The sequence below is a fragment of the Eriocheir sinensis genome, unplaced genomic scaffold, assembly GCF_024679095.1.
Source record: "Eriocheir sinensis breed Jianghai 21 unplaced genomic scaffold, ASM2467909v1 Scaffold505, whole genome shotgun sequence".
NCBI lineage: Eukaryota > Metazoa > Arthropoda > Malacostraca > Decapoda > Varunidae > Eriocheir > Eriocheir sinensis.
Genome location: NW_026111838.1, coordinates 222773 through 235000, shown reverse-complemented (window position 1 = coordinate 235000; position 12228 = coordinate 222773). Strand labels below are relative to the sequence as shown.

Below are 12228 nucleotides of genomic sequence, written 5' to 3'. Positions count from 1 at the left end.
CGGAGAGTGTCGTTAGTATTATATCTAAATCGAGTACACAGTTGTTTAGAGTGAGAATTGGTGACCTACAGTTCCAAGACACATTAAGTGTTATGGGAGACAGTTTGAAGAAGTTGGTAGAGAGTCACGTAGCAGCCGGTTACAGCACCCGTTACGCGCATGAGATGGTTAGTTATCTCCCCCAGGACGTGAGAACTCGCGTGTGCACACAAAAACAGTTTTTGTGTTATGAATACATCAACAAATTAGAACGGTTGAAAGAGCTGCGATTGCCACCTCGTGAAGCTTTTCGCGATTCCCTGAAACAGAAAGACTTATCCCCAGAGGAGTATGAGCACGCCCAACGCATCTTTAACAGCACCTCCTGTCGGACTTTAGGTGATTACGTCAAACTGTACTGTGAGATCGACGTTGGTTTATTAGCTGATGTCTATATGAAATACAGGTCATCAATGCATGAAATATATGGTCTAGACGTGGTGCATTATGTATCGCTGTCGTCTTATGCTTACGACGCCTTTTTAAAATCAACGGACATCAGCCTTGACCCACCCCACAGTCCTGAAATGTATCACCTCGTCAAAAGAAATATTCGAGGAGGGTTTGTAACCTGTGTTCGACCATTCATGAGAAGCAGTCACGCGGGAAATGGAGGACCTGGGACGTATATATTTTATTTAGATTTTAATTCTTTGTATGCAACAGTAATGTGCTCGCCCTTACCGGTGGGGGATATCAGGAGACTCAGTTCTGGGAGATGGATGTCTTTTAGAGACTGGGATTGCGAATCATGCAACAGATGGCGACACGGGCTACTGGCTTCATCTCGACACTCTCAATGTATCCGCCGATGTAGCTCGTGCCACAGATGAGTTTCTATGTCTCACCCACATGAATATCACAGAAGACATGCTCTCCTCACAGTCAGCGATTATTAGAAGCGGAGGGACGCAAGCTTATCAAGAAAAACAGAAAATTAGTAGCATCTCACCTCGGATTGAAAGATCATTTAATCAGTCTAGACTTACTCCAGCTGTTGATGTCTCTGGGTCTCGAAATTCAATGCATTCACGGGATATATAGCTACCGTCAGTCACGCTACCTTAAGCCTTTTATAGAAAGAAATGTTACCCAGCGGAGTCTGGAAACGTGTAAAATTCAGAGTCGCATTTTCAAATGATGTCAAACGCAGTTTACGGTCGTACACTGCTTTCAGAGGTAAGGTATGGTACAGCAGAAGTATGTCACTAAAAGAACACCTTTTTGAAATGCGTAGCTAACCCATCCTTTAAAGGTGTTTATCCCTGGGTGATGAAAGGGTAATCTGCATGAACAAGAAAAGACTATACGGATAAGACAGCCTAATTATGTAGGTTTTCAAATATTGAGATGGCGAAGAAGAAGATGTACTCATTTTGGTACAACGTGATCAAGAAACACTACGGTGACCGCGCCAAATTGGCGTACGAAGACACAGACAGTTTCATATTCAGCTTAGAAATCCATAAGAATCTAAATGACGAGTTGAAAACGGTAAGCTTGCGGAGTACCTGGATACTAGCAACTTCCCTCATGATCATCCCTGTTTCAACGGGGAAAGAAAAGGAAAATTAGGACTTTTAAAGTCAGAGACTGGAGCTCAACTCATCAAGGAAGTTGTGATCCTGAAACCTAAGATGTACTCCGTGTTTATGGAAGACGAGAGTTATATAACCCGATGTAAAGGTATACCCGGATGTCACCAAAGACAATTAACACATAAATCTTTCAAAGACGTTCTGAATGGCGAGGCTGCCAGACGTGTGGAGTGTTATAACATTAGGAATATCAAAGGACAAATATCTACAACACGGATAAAAAAGAAAACCCTGTCAAGGTTTGATGATAAACGTTATTACGTCAATCAAAACGTCACTCGTGCGTACTACCACCCCAATAATGAGCAAGTGACAGAAGAAGAAGAAGAAGAAGAAGAAGAAGAAGAAGAAGAAGAAGAAGAAGAAGAAGAGGAGGAGGAGGAGGAGGAGGAGGAGGAGGATGAGGTAGGTCGGGTGAACACAGCATTATGGCGAGAGAGAGAGAAATTATCGGATCTGTATTTTACTGCAGAAACACTTCACACTCAACCGCACAATGCAAAGAGACAACGCACTAATACTATGAATTAATATTAAGAGACGTGCAATAGAAGAGGTGTCATTCCAATGCAGCAAACCAAACACGAACCTATGACGTGATCATTGGGAAAACGGTTGGAAGAGGAACAGGTGTGAATGTACACAAGTGTCATCTACATGATCAGGGGGAGGGGATGGGTAGGTGTTATCGATTTAACCGTTGGACGGTTAGAGAAGGACAGATGCAAAGCAACTCCTGTTAATAATAAGTATGTATGTATGTATGTATGTATTGTTATATACAATAAATTACTGTAATTTGTTAAGGTTGTTTTAGTATACCTCAATAACAGTCATGGATAAGACGTTCCGCGAAGAGAGTCTGAACTTATTTAGACATCCAGCACGAATTATTATTGCCGGATATACAAATTCTGGAAAAACGCATCTGTGCACTAAAATTGTTGAGAAGTATCATGAGGTGTTTAGTAGAATAATAATATGTGTTACTTCACATCCACTGCAAAATAATGGCAGTATTAAAGACAAACTCGAGTTACACAAAGAGATTATCGACACCGCCCATGAAAACACACCATAAAAAGACCCCCAGGCACACAGTCTTTTGATATTAGACGATAATTTTCTATCCTCAGCCAATTCTCTGGCGGTTGTAAACAGTTTTATCAAGGGAAGACATCAAAATCTTTCTGTTATATTTATTGTCCAAAATATTTTCTTCCAAGGCAAGTTCGCCAGAAGTATTGGCTTAAATACTTCCCACTATATTCTCATGAAAAACAGAGATATCCACCAGGTGCAGTGTTTAGGAAGACAGATCTTTGGACGAGAACGTGCAAAAGCTTTTGTGGAAATTTATAAAAATACTGTTCTGAAACAAACCCACGGTTATCTTCTATGTGACTTGGCACCACACACACCTGAAGAACTACAGCTGCGTACCAATATCGTAAACGAGGGACTGTGTGAAAAGTCTTCCTGTTATGAATACTACTGACATATTGAATGATATTTATCACGATGTTAATAACCCAGCCGGTTTAGGGGGAGTACGTCAGTTGTACAAGGAGGCGAGGAAACGTAAGAAGAACATAACATTGCGTGATGTCAAAGATTTTCTTCAGCAAAGTCGTACATACACACTCCATAAACCGACGAGAAAACGCTTCCGTCGAAAAATTCTCGCCCCAAAACCCTGAGTCATCATGACATGTGACCTAGGAGACTTTTCCGCCTCCAAAAATTTAATAGAGGTTTCAAATATATATTATTCTGTTTGGATGTCTTTAGCAGGTATTTACAAGTGGCACCTCTTACCAGTAAATCAGGACAAAGTACACTGTCTGCGTTACAGTCCATTTTAGAGACAGAAGAATCTAAAGGTACAAGTCGCCTCTTTACAGATTTAGGAACCGAATTTTATAACAGACGAGTGAAGGACTATTTATCGTCGAAACGCGTGTTGTTATACTCAAATTATTCACGCGAAACGAAAGCATCTCTGGCCGAGCGGGTTATCCGTACCATTAAAACCAAGATTTATAAGTATTTAACTTTACACAATACGCTAACGTACATTCATATCCTCCCGTCCCTGGTGAATGCATACAATCGCACACCCCATACCGGTTTAGGTTTGCAACAAACCCCGAAACAGGTACATGAAATACGTAACCTGTCTCAAATCAAAGCACAGTTTAAACGCATGTATTTAAACCGTCCCACTATAAAGAATCGCGTCAGTTCTGATTTGACGGTGGGAGACATAGTACGTCTACAATCGGTCTCACGAACGCAGTTCAAATTTAATAAGGCTTACACCGTCAACAATACGGAGGAGTTATTTAAAATCACCCGTATTGATACATCCCAAACAGTTCCTACATATTATTTAAAGGATTTGGAGGCGAAGAAGTAAAAGGTGCATTTACCGATGAACTCATTAAGTCTTCCTTACCGGAAACTTATCAAGTTGATATTCTGAAGACTAGGACTTATCGAGGAAAGAAACAATACAGGGTACATTGGAGGGGTTATCCTAGTAAATTCGACAGTTGGATAGATGCTTCTGCTTTGCTAAGGTATGACGCAAGAACCCCTTATTCTGCAGCATAAAGACCTGATTTTTCTACTCAGTCAGTTATCCCCCAAACTGAGAAAGGATCTGATAAAAGGACTGAAAAGAAGGAAATTGAATGCATATCTGAAATTTTCTCTAATTTTTTATAAAAGCGACTGACGGATATGACTAACGTAATAATCAAATTGAAGAAATTTAGGAAAGACATTCGTGCAGTGGCCTTATAAAAGACTCGCGTCTTTAAAAAAAGCAATCTTACTCTCGCAAAGAGGGGTAGTATTTTGATGACGCTTCTACAACTTTTTACGTCGGTTATTTCAGTTTTACTGCAAAAATGAAAGATTATTGCCTTGTCCCAGTGCCAAAGGCTGAAAAATACATGTCCAATACGAACGCTACCGCCCCCGCCGCCGTTTCTACCGCTCCCGCTCCCGCTGTCGTCACTACTCCATCCGTACCCCGCGTCTAAGTCACAGATCTTCTTTACCTTCGCGTACAAATCCACCGCTAGACGACTTGATTCGTGTTGCGGTGAATCCCGCTTATCGGGAATATGGAGTATCGCTCATGAAGTTACTGGATGGAAAACCTAATATAGCCTGGGATGAAAAGGGTAATTTTACCGCCCTTTTCCGGTCTGAATATTATACATTTGATTAATAACCTGGGCAATCCCAAAGGTAAATTCTCGAGTGAGGAGCAGTCTTTGCTTTCCATGCTCTTTCGCCTCACTCAACTATCTCCTGATGCCATAAGAAATGTCAGACAAAGAAAAAGCAACTCGTTGGTGGGTCATGGCTTACTAATCATATCGGAGATCTACATCGAATACACGACAATACCGGATTACTTACATCTGTCGGGAGAAAAGATCGATAGGGAAACCTGATTGGATAACTACATCCGTCCGCGGATGAATGGCGACATCTGTTAACCCAGGCGATGGTTTGCAGCTGTCGAGAAATAAAACGATCGTCAGTACTGTTTCCACCACAGTCGCCATGGCACTCAAAACCGTTACTGGAAAGCTCTGCGATGCCGAGTTTGCCAGTCGTAGAAATGTTTTGGTTTACGCTGTAAATGCTATTGGCTGTGACGCGTTTGGTCTCATCAAGGACTTGCATCAAGTGTATCGTCATGAAAGTGTATATAGTCGCAGGAAGCGACTGTACAACCTTTCGAGATCGATGGTAAGCACCCGAGACGAGCCAGGGACCTTGATCGTGCAAGAACCATTGGGAACGGACAAATCTCCGACTCTTATCGCCTGTGTGACGCAGTTCGGTTGGGGAGCATCGATTGAGGACAACGTCAAGGCAATGCAGGCCGCTAACAAATCGCACGACTGGCACTACGTCGAAGGCCTGAAAGAAGACACCAAGATCAATCGCCGACATCATTTCAAGACCTGCATGAAAAAGTTAGTCACGCTGGCCATGGGACATAAGGACATGGAAAAAATTATTATTGCCGAAGGAATGGGTTGCCGTGGAAAATTGGATGAGGAGTGGCGTGAATACTATCTGCCTGCAATAGAGACACTCGCTACCAGACTGGAACCTTTTGGCATTCAAACTGTTCTTGTTTGTACACTCGAATAAAAGTACTCCGAATATTGTGTATATATGTCATCCTGTGTTAGTTTACGAATCAGTTACTAGCTAGCCATGGCGGAGATGAACATTATATATATTTGACTAATTTAGGAACAGGGATATTTTTCCGGATAATAGACCCCATCAATTTGTAAATAGACTTAACCTCCTTTACTCCTTGACCCAAATAAGGATTATGAAATAGCCATGGTGAACTGCTTGTATCCTAAAACGTTTTATAGTATACCCAAGCACGATTTTTCAGCCCGCATTGAAATTTATGCGAGTGCACACTTTCAACCCGAACATACATACTTATTGTATACCTTCGTTCCCCAGAGCAACATCTTGGCAGGTGATACCAGGTACATGATTCATGTTATCAATAGCGATCTGTCCCTTGCTCTTGCAAAGCTTCTCAAGAGTTACTATACACATTACTTTAAGGGTGAGGAATTCTTATTTAGCTATAATAAATTGTTACGGAGGACAGATCTAATTGTTCGCAAGGGTATCTGCACGAGTGATGATCACTTTTGTAAACTCAGTCTTAAATTCGGATTCCGAATGGCACAGTGTCTAGGATTTGCACATACCATGGATTATACTTTTTATGAGTCCGATGATCTCAATGTCAAGAATCTTACATACATACCCGCCCCCTTTCCCCCACGCCAAGACGGTGGGGTTGACTTCGCCTTGATCTATGCCGATTGCGTAACCCCCACGATGTATGGCGGGCAAATGGTAAATCTATTAGATGCAGTTACCATGGAAGCTGCTGGAGGTAGAGACTTTCGCCAGCTCGTATATAAATCTCTTAATAAGACCTTCATAGATTCGATTTCCGTCAGAGTGCTCGATCAAAGGGTAAAAGTATAACCTACGGGCGAGGAAAAACCATGACCCTTTTATTGCATATTCGCCCTAAATAAGAAATAAATACGACACTTTTCGTGAAGATGGGTTATTCATTCACAGACAGTCATGAGGAGTACTTTCATTCCTCCGGGACGTCATGATTTCGATGCTCTCTTTTTAGAGAGTCATGCAAGGTGGTGGATTAGAGGATATTAGGATATTTCTCCGCCTCCCGTTCAGCGAGGTAGAAGAGGAGGTGGAATTTTAATATACTGAGCGGTCTGGCTAAAAAGCCATCCCTTTTCTCATGAGAAATGTCGCCCCGAAGCTGTGCGTATGGGGAAAGACGTATTAGGCGATGTGTTAGATGGACGGGATATCCGTCACTCGTTAAAACCAGAGGCGTGTCGGCTCTGAAAGGCGTTGGACAAAGACTTGCCCGAGGGGGAGGTAAGGGAGTCCGCAAGCGTCAAAGACGAGTCCAAGGCGGGCGCGTCCGTAAGCGTAAGAAAACAAGCAAAAGAAAGACGAAACGACGGTCACGTAAAACATGTTATAAAAGTGACATATTCAACATGAAAACGTTAGTTTAACGTGGAAGATGGCGGAATACGGACTTGACGTACAGGGGTGGGACGACCACCTCTCTGCGTCAGTACGCAGCCGCCGTAAGCGAAGGGTTTCCTCGAGTGACGCGTGTGAGACCAGTAGAAAGTTCTATTGCATCTCGAAACAAACTCGATATTTTACCCGTTAATCTTGACGGTTCTAATAATGAGATTAATGATAGTTATATTGAATTTAGGATTCCAGGCGTTCCTGGACAATTTCTGGATCTCAGTACACTCTCGATAGACATGAAGACGCGCGACCAAGGTGGACGGGTCGAAGCTTGGTGATACGGATCATGTGGTTTTTGCTAACGGCTTTAGTAATACCCTTTTAAAAATTGAACTTGCTACCTCAAAGAACAGATGGTAGAATCCAACGCCCTATTTAAATATCAACCCTTTGTTAAAATGATAACGTCGATCCCCCAAGAAAAGATAGATTCGATTGGACGTAGTTCCTTCTTTTCCGTGATGATCAGAGTGAAAAGGAATAGTGAACACGTATAGTGACGAGTACTTTACAGGAGCCAATAAACAAGAAAAGGAAATGATTGCCAACATAAAAGCACACGGTCTTAGTATGACAGCACCTTTGCTGTTAGATATTGCGAGTCTAGACGCGTATCTCCTCGACGGCACAGATGTGAGAATCAGGTTGGAATTAGCAAGCAAGTCGTGGATTCTAAACACATCTCAGGATGGAGATCTCTTTAAATTTGCGCTCGAATCAGTAAAACTATGGGTCGATCGCGTCGTGCCGCACGCATCAGCGTTATCGTCACTCAATACTTCACTCGCGTCGAAATCCTTGCAGTATACATACAATCGAACCCTGTATAAAACATATGTCTTAGGAATCAATCAAACGAGTTTGCTGGCCGAATTGCCGTTTGCACAAATCATTCCACAGAATCTGATAATGGTTATGGTTGACATGGATAACATGTCTGGTTCTTACAACAAGAACGGTCTTTATTTCACTCACGCGGATCTCAATCACGCTCATATCACCATTAATGGGTCAACGGCTTATAATATTCATGCTCAGTTTCCCATCATGTCTCTCGACTCTTTTATTCGACGCTAGAAGGACTTGGCTTGGAAACAACTAACAATCTTACTCTCCCGGCTTTTGCAGCGGGTCGAACCTTATGCGCTTATAATTTCGTCACAGAAGACGTGGAAAATGGGATTACCCTCGATAAAAATGGAAACATGCGTATCTCTTTAACTTTAATAAAGGACACAACAGAAATCTCGTCATTATATTCTTCGCCGACACGACAGGCATAATTGAAATTGACGCGCATCGTCAAGTAACGTGTCAGGTTCGCGCGTAAAATAAAATGAATGCACTGGAAATCGAACGAGGATTAGCGGGTGTACTGGGGGATAAGATTATTTTTTTAGGTTGTCATCCTGAAAGTCATGTCGGTAAGCTGCTTGAACATGCAAAGCAGCAGCTAAAACCCATTGTCTTTATTCTGAACACTCTGAAGGGGGGAGAAGTCATGGGTCACTGGATCGCTATATACATTCATTATGAAACTCAAACACTCGGTTACTTTGACACTTATAACTTAGATCCAAGGTTGTATTCACTGTCATTACATCACTTTATACAAGTACATCCGTATATGACGGTGTATAGATTAGCATATAGATTACAGGGTCTGCAATCCCTTGTGTGTGGCATTTACACGATGTACTTTTGCTATCTCCTCAGTCATCACCCCCTTAAACGTGTCATGTATTCCCTCCATGCAACCTTTAAGAAAGGACAGCATTTCTATAATGATAAACTTATCACGCGATTGGGATACAAACTCTTTCCATTACCACAATGTGAAACAACATTCTGCTTACTTAGTAACGCAAGGCATTGTCGACGAGAGATTTGCAACGTTATCATGTAAAGCATGGTGCCATGCTAAAGAGAGGGGTAGACGCGGGAGAACACCTGGAGGTATGCTAGAGGAACAGCTGCTATCGCAACACTTGCGTGTATGGGTTGCCAATTGGTTTCCATACTGATGCATATAAACCCAGACGTCCACCTACTACAACCGCACTTTACCAGCAAGTTGAAGTGTATACGCAACGTGATGGCTAAACGGTTCTCGTCAACCACGTTCGGTAAGTGACATCAGTTGCTATCTACATGGTTTGTTAAATCATCAATACCGTTTCCTCATTCTGTATTTACTCTCTTGTTTGTTTTCAGATGGTCTGGTAATCAACATTAATTATTACTGTTCTCGCAACTCACCAGATGAAAGCATGATACGAGAAAGTGTCGATGCAGACGCACCGAGCAGGTAGACTGAAGGACGTTGTGATGTTAAGCACAAGAAACGTATCATCACAGACTACAAAGCACCTCCAAAGATCGGTATGTATGCATCTATATGGAATGATAACTCATCCATTTCTTTAAGGCGTTCGAGTAATTATTACTGTTCTCCAGGTGAAACCGCGAGGCGGGAAAACGCTGACGCAGAAATGCTGAGCATGGCAGCTGAAGGTTGCGAGGATGCTCCATACAGGAATCTCATCTCCCCTCCAAAGAACGACTCCAAGGTACCCTCAGCCGAAATCACCGTGGATTTGACGCCTCCATCCCCTGCGGAGGAGACAAAGGATGACAAGCAGCCGTCAAAGGAAGAAAAATCTGCCTTCAATCCGTCGTTTACACCCAAGATCTTACCTCCATCTCTGTTGAAAAGAAACGAGTTGCATCCATCTAAATTGCGTGTGTTTGTATGTTATTTCTAAGACGTGTTTTTCTTTTTTGCGTGGTTAAATAAAAATTATAATATGATTCTGGTTTATTTCTGTATCCCCGTTACTTGTTAATAAACCCCTCGACGGCGACTGAAAAATCCGAGTGGTATCCTGGGGATTCGAACCCGCGTCGTCCACCACGCGGCGAATGTGAACCCAGTACGCTACCAGTTCGGTCACCGCATACCCTACACCCTACACGCTCCCTCTTAGACAGAACGAGGCATGGCGCAGCCCATGTCTCGCCGCCCGGGACTCATCACCTCCCACCAACCGCACCATAGCACATCCCTCGCTCCCTCCCCATAGCATGTCACTGCCGATCCCTCTCTGTCCCGCCCCACGCCCCTTGACCCGCCAAAACAAGCCGCTATGACATAGGATACTACGGAAGTCTTTCCGCCTCCGCCCCACGCTCCCTTGCCCCGCCAAAACAAGCCGGTATGACAGCATGCCACTACGGCTGTTTTTCCGCCCCGCCCCACGCGCCATTGCCCCGCCAAAACAAGCCGCTATGGCGCAGGATACTACGGATGTCCTTCCGCCCCCCCCCCCCCCGGGTGTTTCCGCCCCGGCCCCCGCCCCCTGGCCCCGCCACAACAAGCCGGTATGGCGCAGGATACTACGGATGTCCTTCCACCCTCCGCCCCACGTGTTTTCCGCCCCCCCCCACGCTCCCTTGCCCCGCCAAAACAAGCCGATATAATAGCCTGCCACTACGGCTGATTATTCCGCCCCGCCCCACGCCATATTGCCCCGCCAAAACAAGCCAGTATGGCAATATTATAACTACTACTGCTGTCAGCCAGGGCCAGCATACTACCGTGTTCCCGCGGGTGCAAAGGAGTCAGCGATGCACTACGGCTCTTCCATATGTTTAACCAACGCCATACAGCACTTCACCCGGTAGCTGCGGGGTCATGTTTCTTAGGTTAGGTTAGGTTAGGTTAGGTTAAAGGTCCCTCTAAGTAAAATAATGAGAAAGAGTCATCACTCACGCAAACCATTTCATGATATATATCAACGCATGTGTGATCAGTTTATGCATCATCTATTTTCGGAGGTTTATATCATGGCACAAATTTGGCCCGTCGCTGCTACACGGTAAAGCCACAAATTTGGCCCGTCGCTGCTACACGGTAAAGCCACAAATTTGGCCCGTCGCTGCTACAGGGTTGAGCAACATCCAGTAAAGCCCCGTTCACACTGTGCAACTCTGGGCCACGACAACCCAGCGACTCGGGGTATACGAGGTCTTGGGTGTGATATCTTGATGTGGAAGGGTCGCATAAGGTTGAAAAGAGTATGTGCGACCCTTTCATGTCAACATTTCACCCAAGTCTATATACAGCAAGTCAAGTCCTACGCAGGTTTGTGGGAGTAGACGCGGCCGAGGCGTGGTTTATGCGTGACGTTGCTTGGAGCCAAATTAGAGAATGTAGAAACAGGGATTTAGAGAAAACGAAGAAAGGCGGACTAATTTAAATCAATCACATCATCATGCCCTCCCTTACACCCCACACCGCCATTTGTAGGCATTGGAATTACCGTCACGCAATAGCACAATAAAAAAGATATATTTTTTTCGTCAGTGGCTTGCCTGAACGCGCTGTGAAAGAAGGCGAGAATGCACATCCAGAGTGCACACACGTCCCCAACTTTAGTCACCCTGAACAGGCGGGTATTTTTTTTTGGCTCCAAGTGACGTCATCCCGCTGCTCCGCCCCAAAACCGCCTCCTGCGCGTACCGGTCGCAGTTTTGATGCAGAGTGACTTGACTTCATGGAGGTAATAAGGGTGGAGAGGCCCACAGCCCCGAGCGCGCTGTACAGGTGAGTGAAGCCAGTTTTCGTGGTCTCAGCTGTCAAATCGGCCGCCATATTGTTCAAGCCGTGAGGTACGAACACGAGGGTGGAGCGCGCCAAACATGGAGGGCGCTTGCCCTTAGAGTACCGCATCCATGGAGCACCGTAATGTTTTTATTTTCTCTTCTTACTGTTTTCCAGCACTTTAACATGCAGGCGGATGAAATTAAAATAATTTCATAATTTATTAGTGTAAATATACTGTAACAGGTAAGAAAGTACTGTACATAATATCCAAGAAGCGCGGTAATGTATTCATGATAACAAAGAAATGCGGTGAGGACAATTCATCAC

At 44.0% G+C, this 12228-nt stretch overlaps 1 pseudogene; it reads left to right on the top strand.

Moving 5' to 3' along the window:
- Positions 1-1389: 1389 nt before the first annotated feature.
- Positions 1390-9597, top strand: LOC126992832 (uncharacterized; annotated as a pseudogene).
- Positions 9598-12228: the final 2631 nt, after the last annotated feature.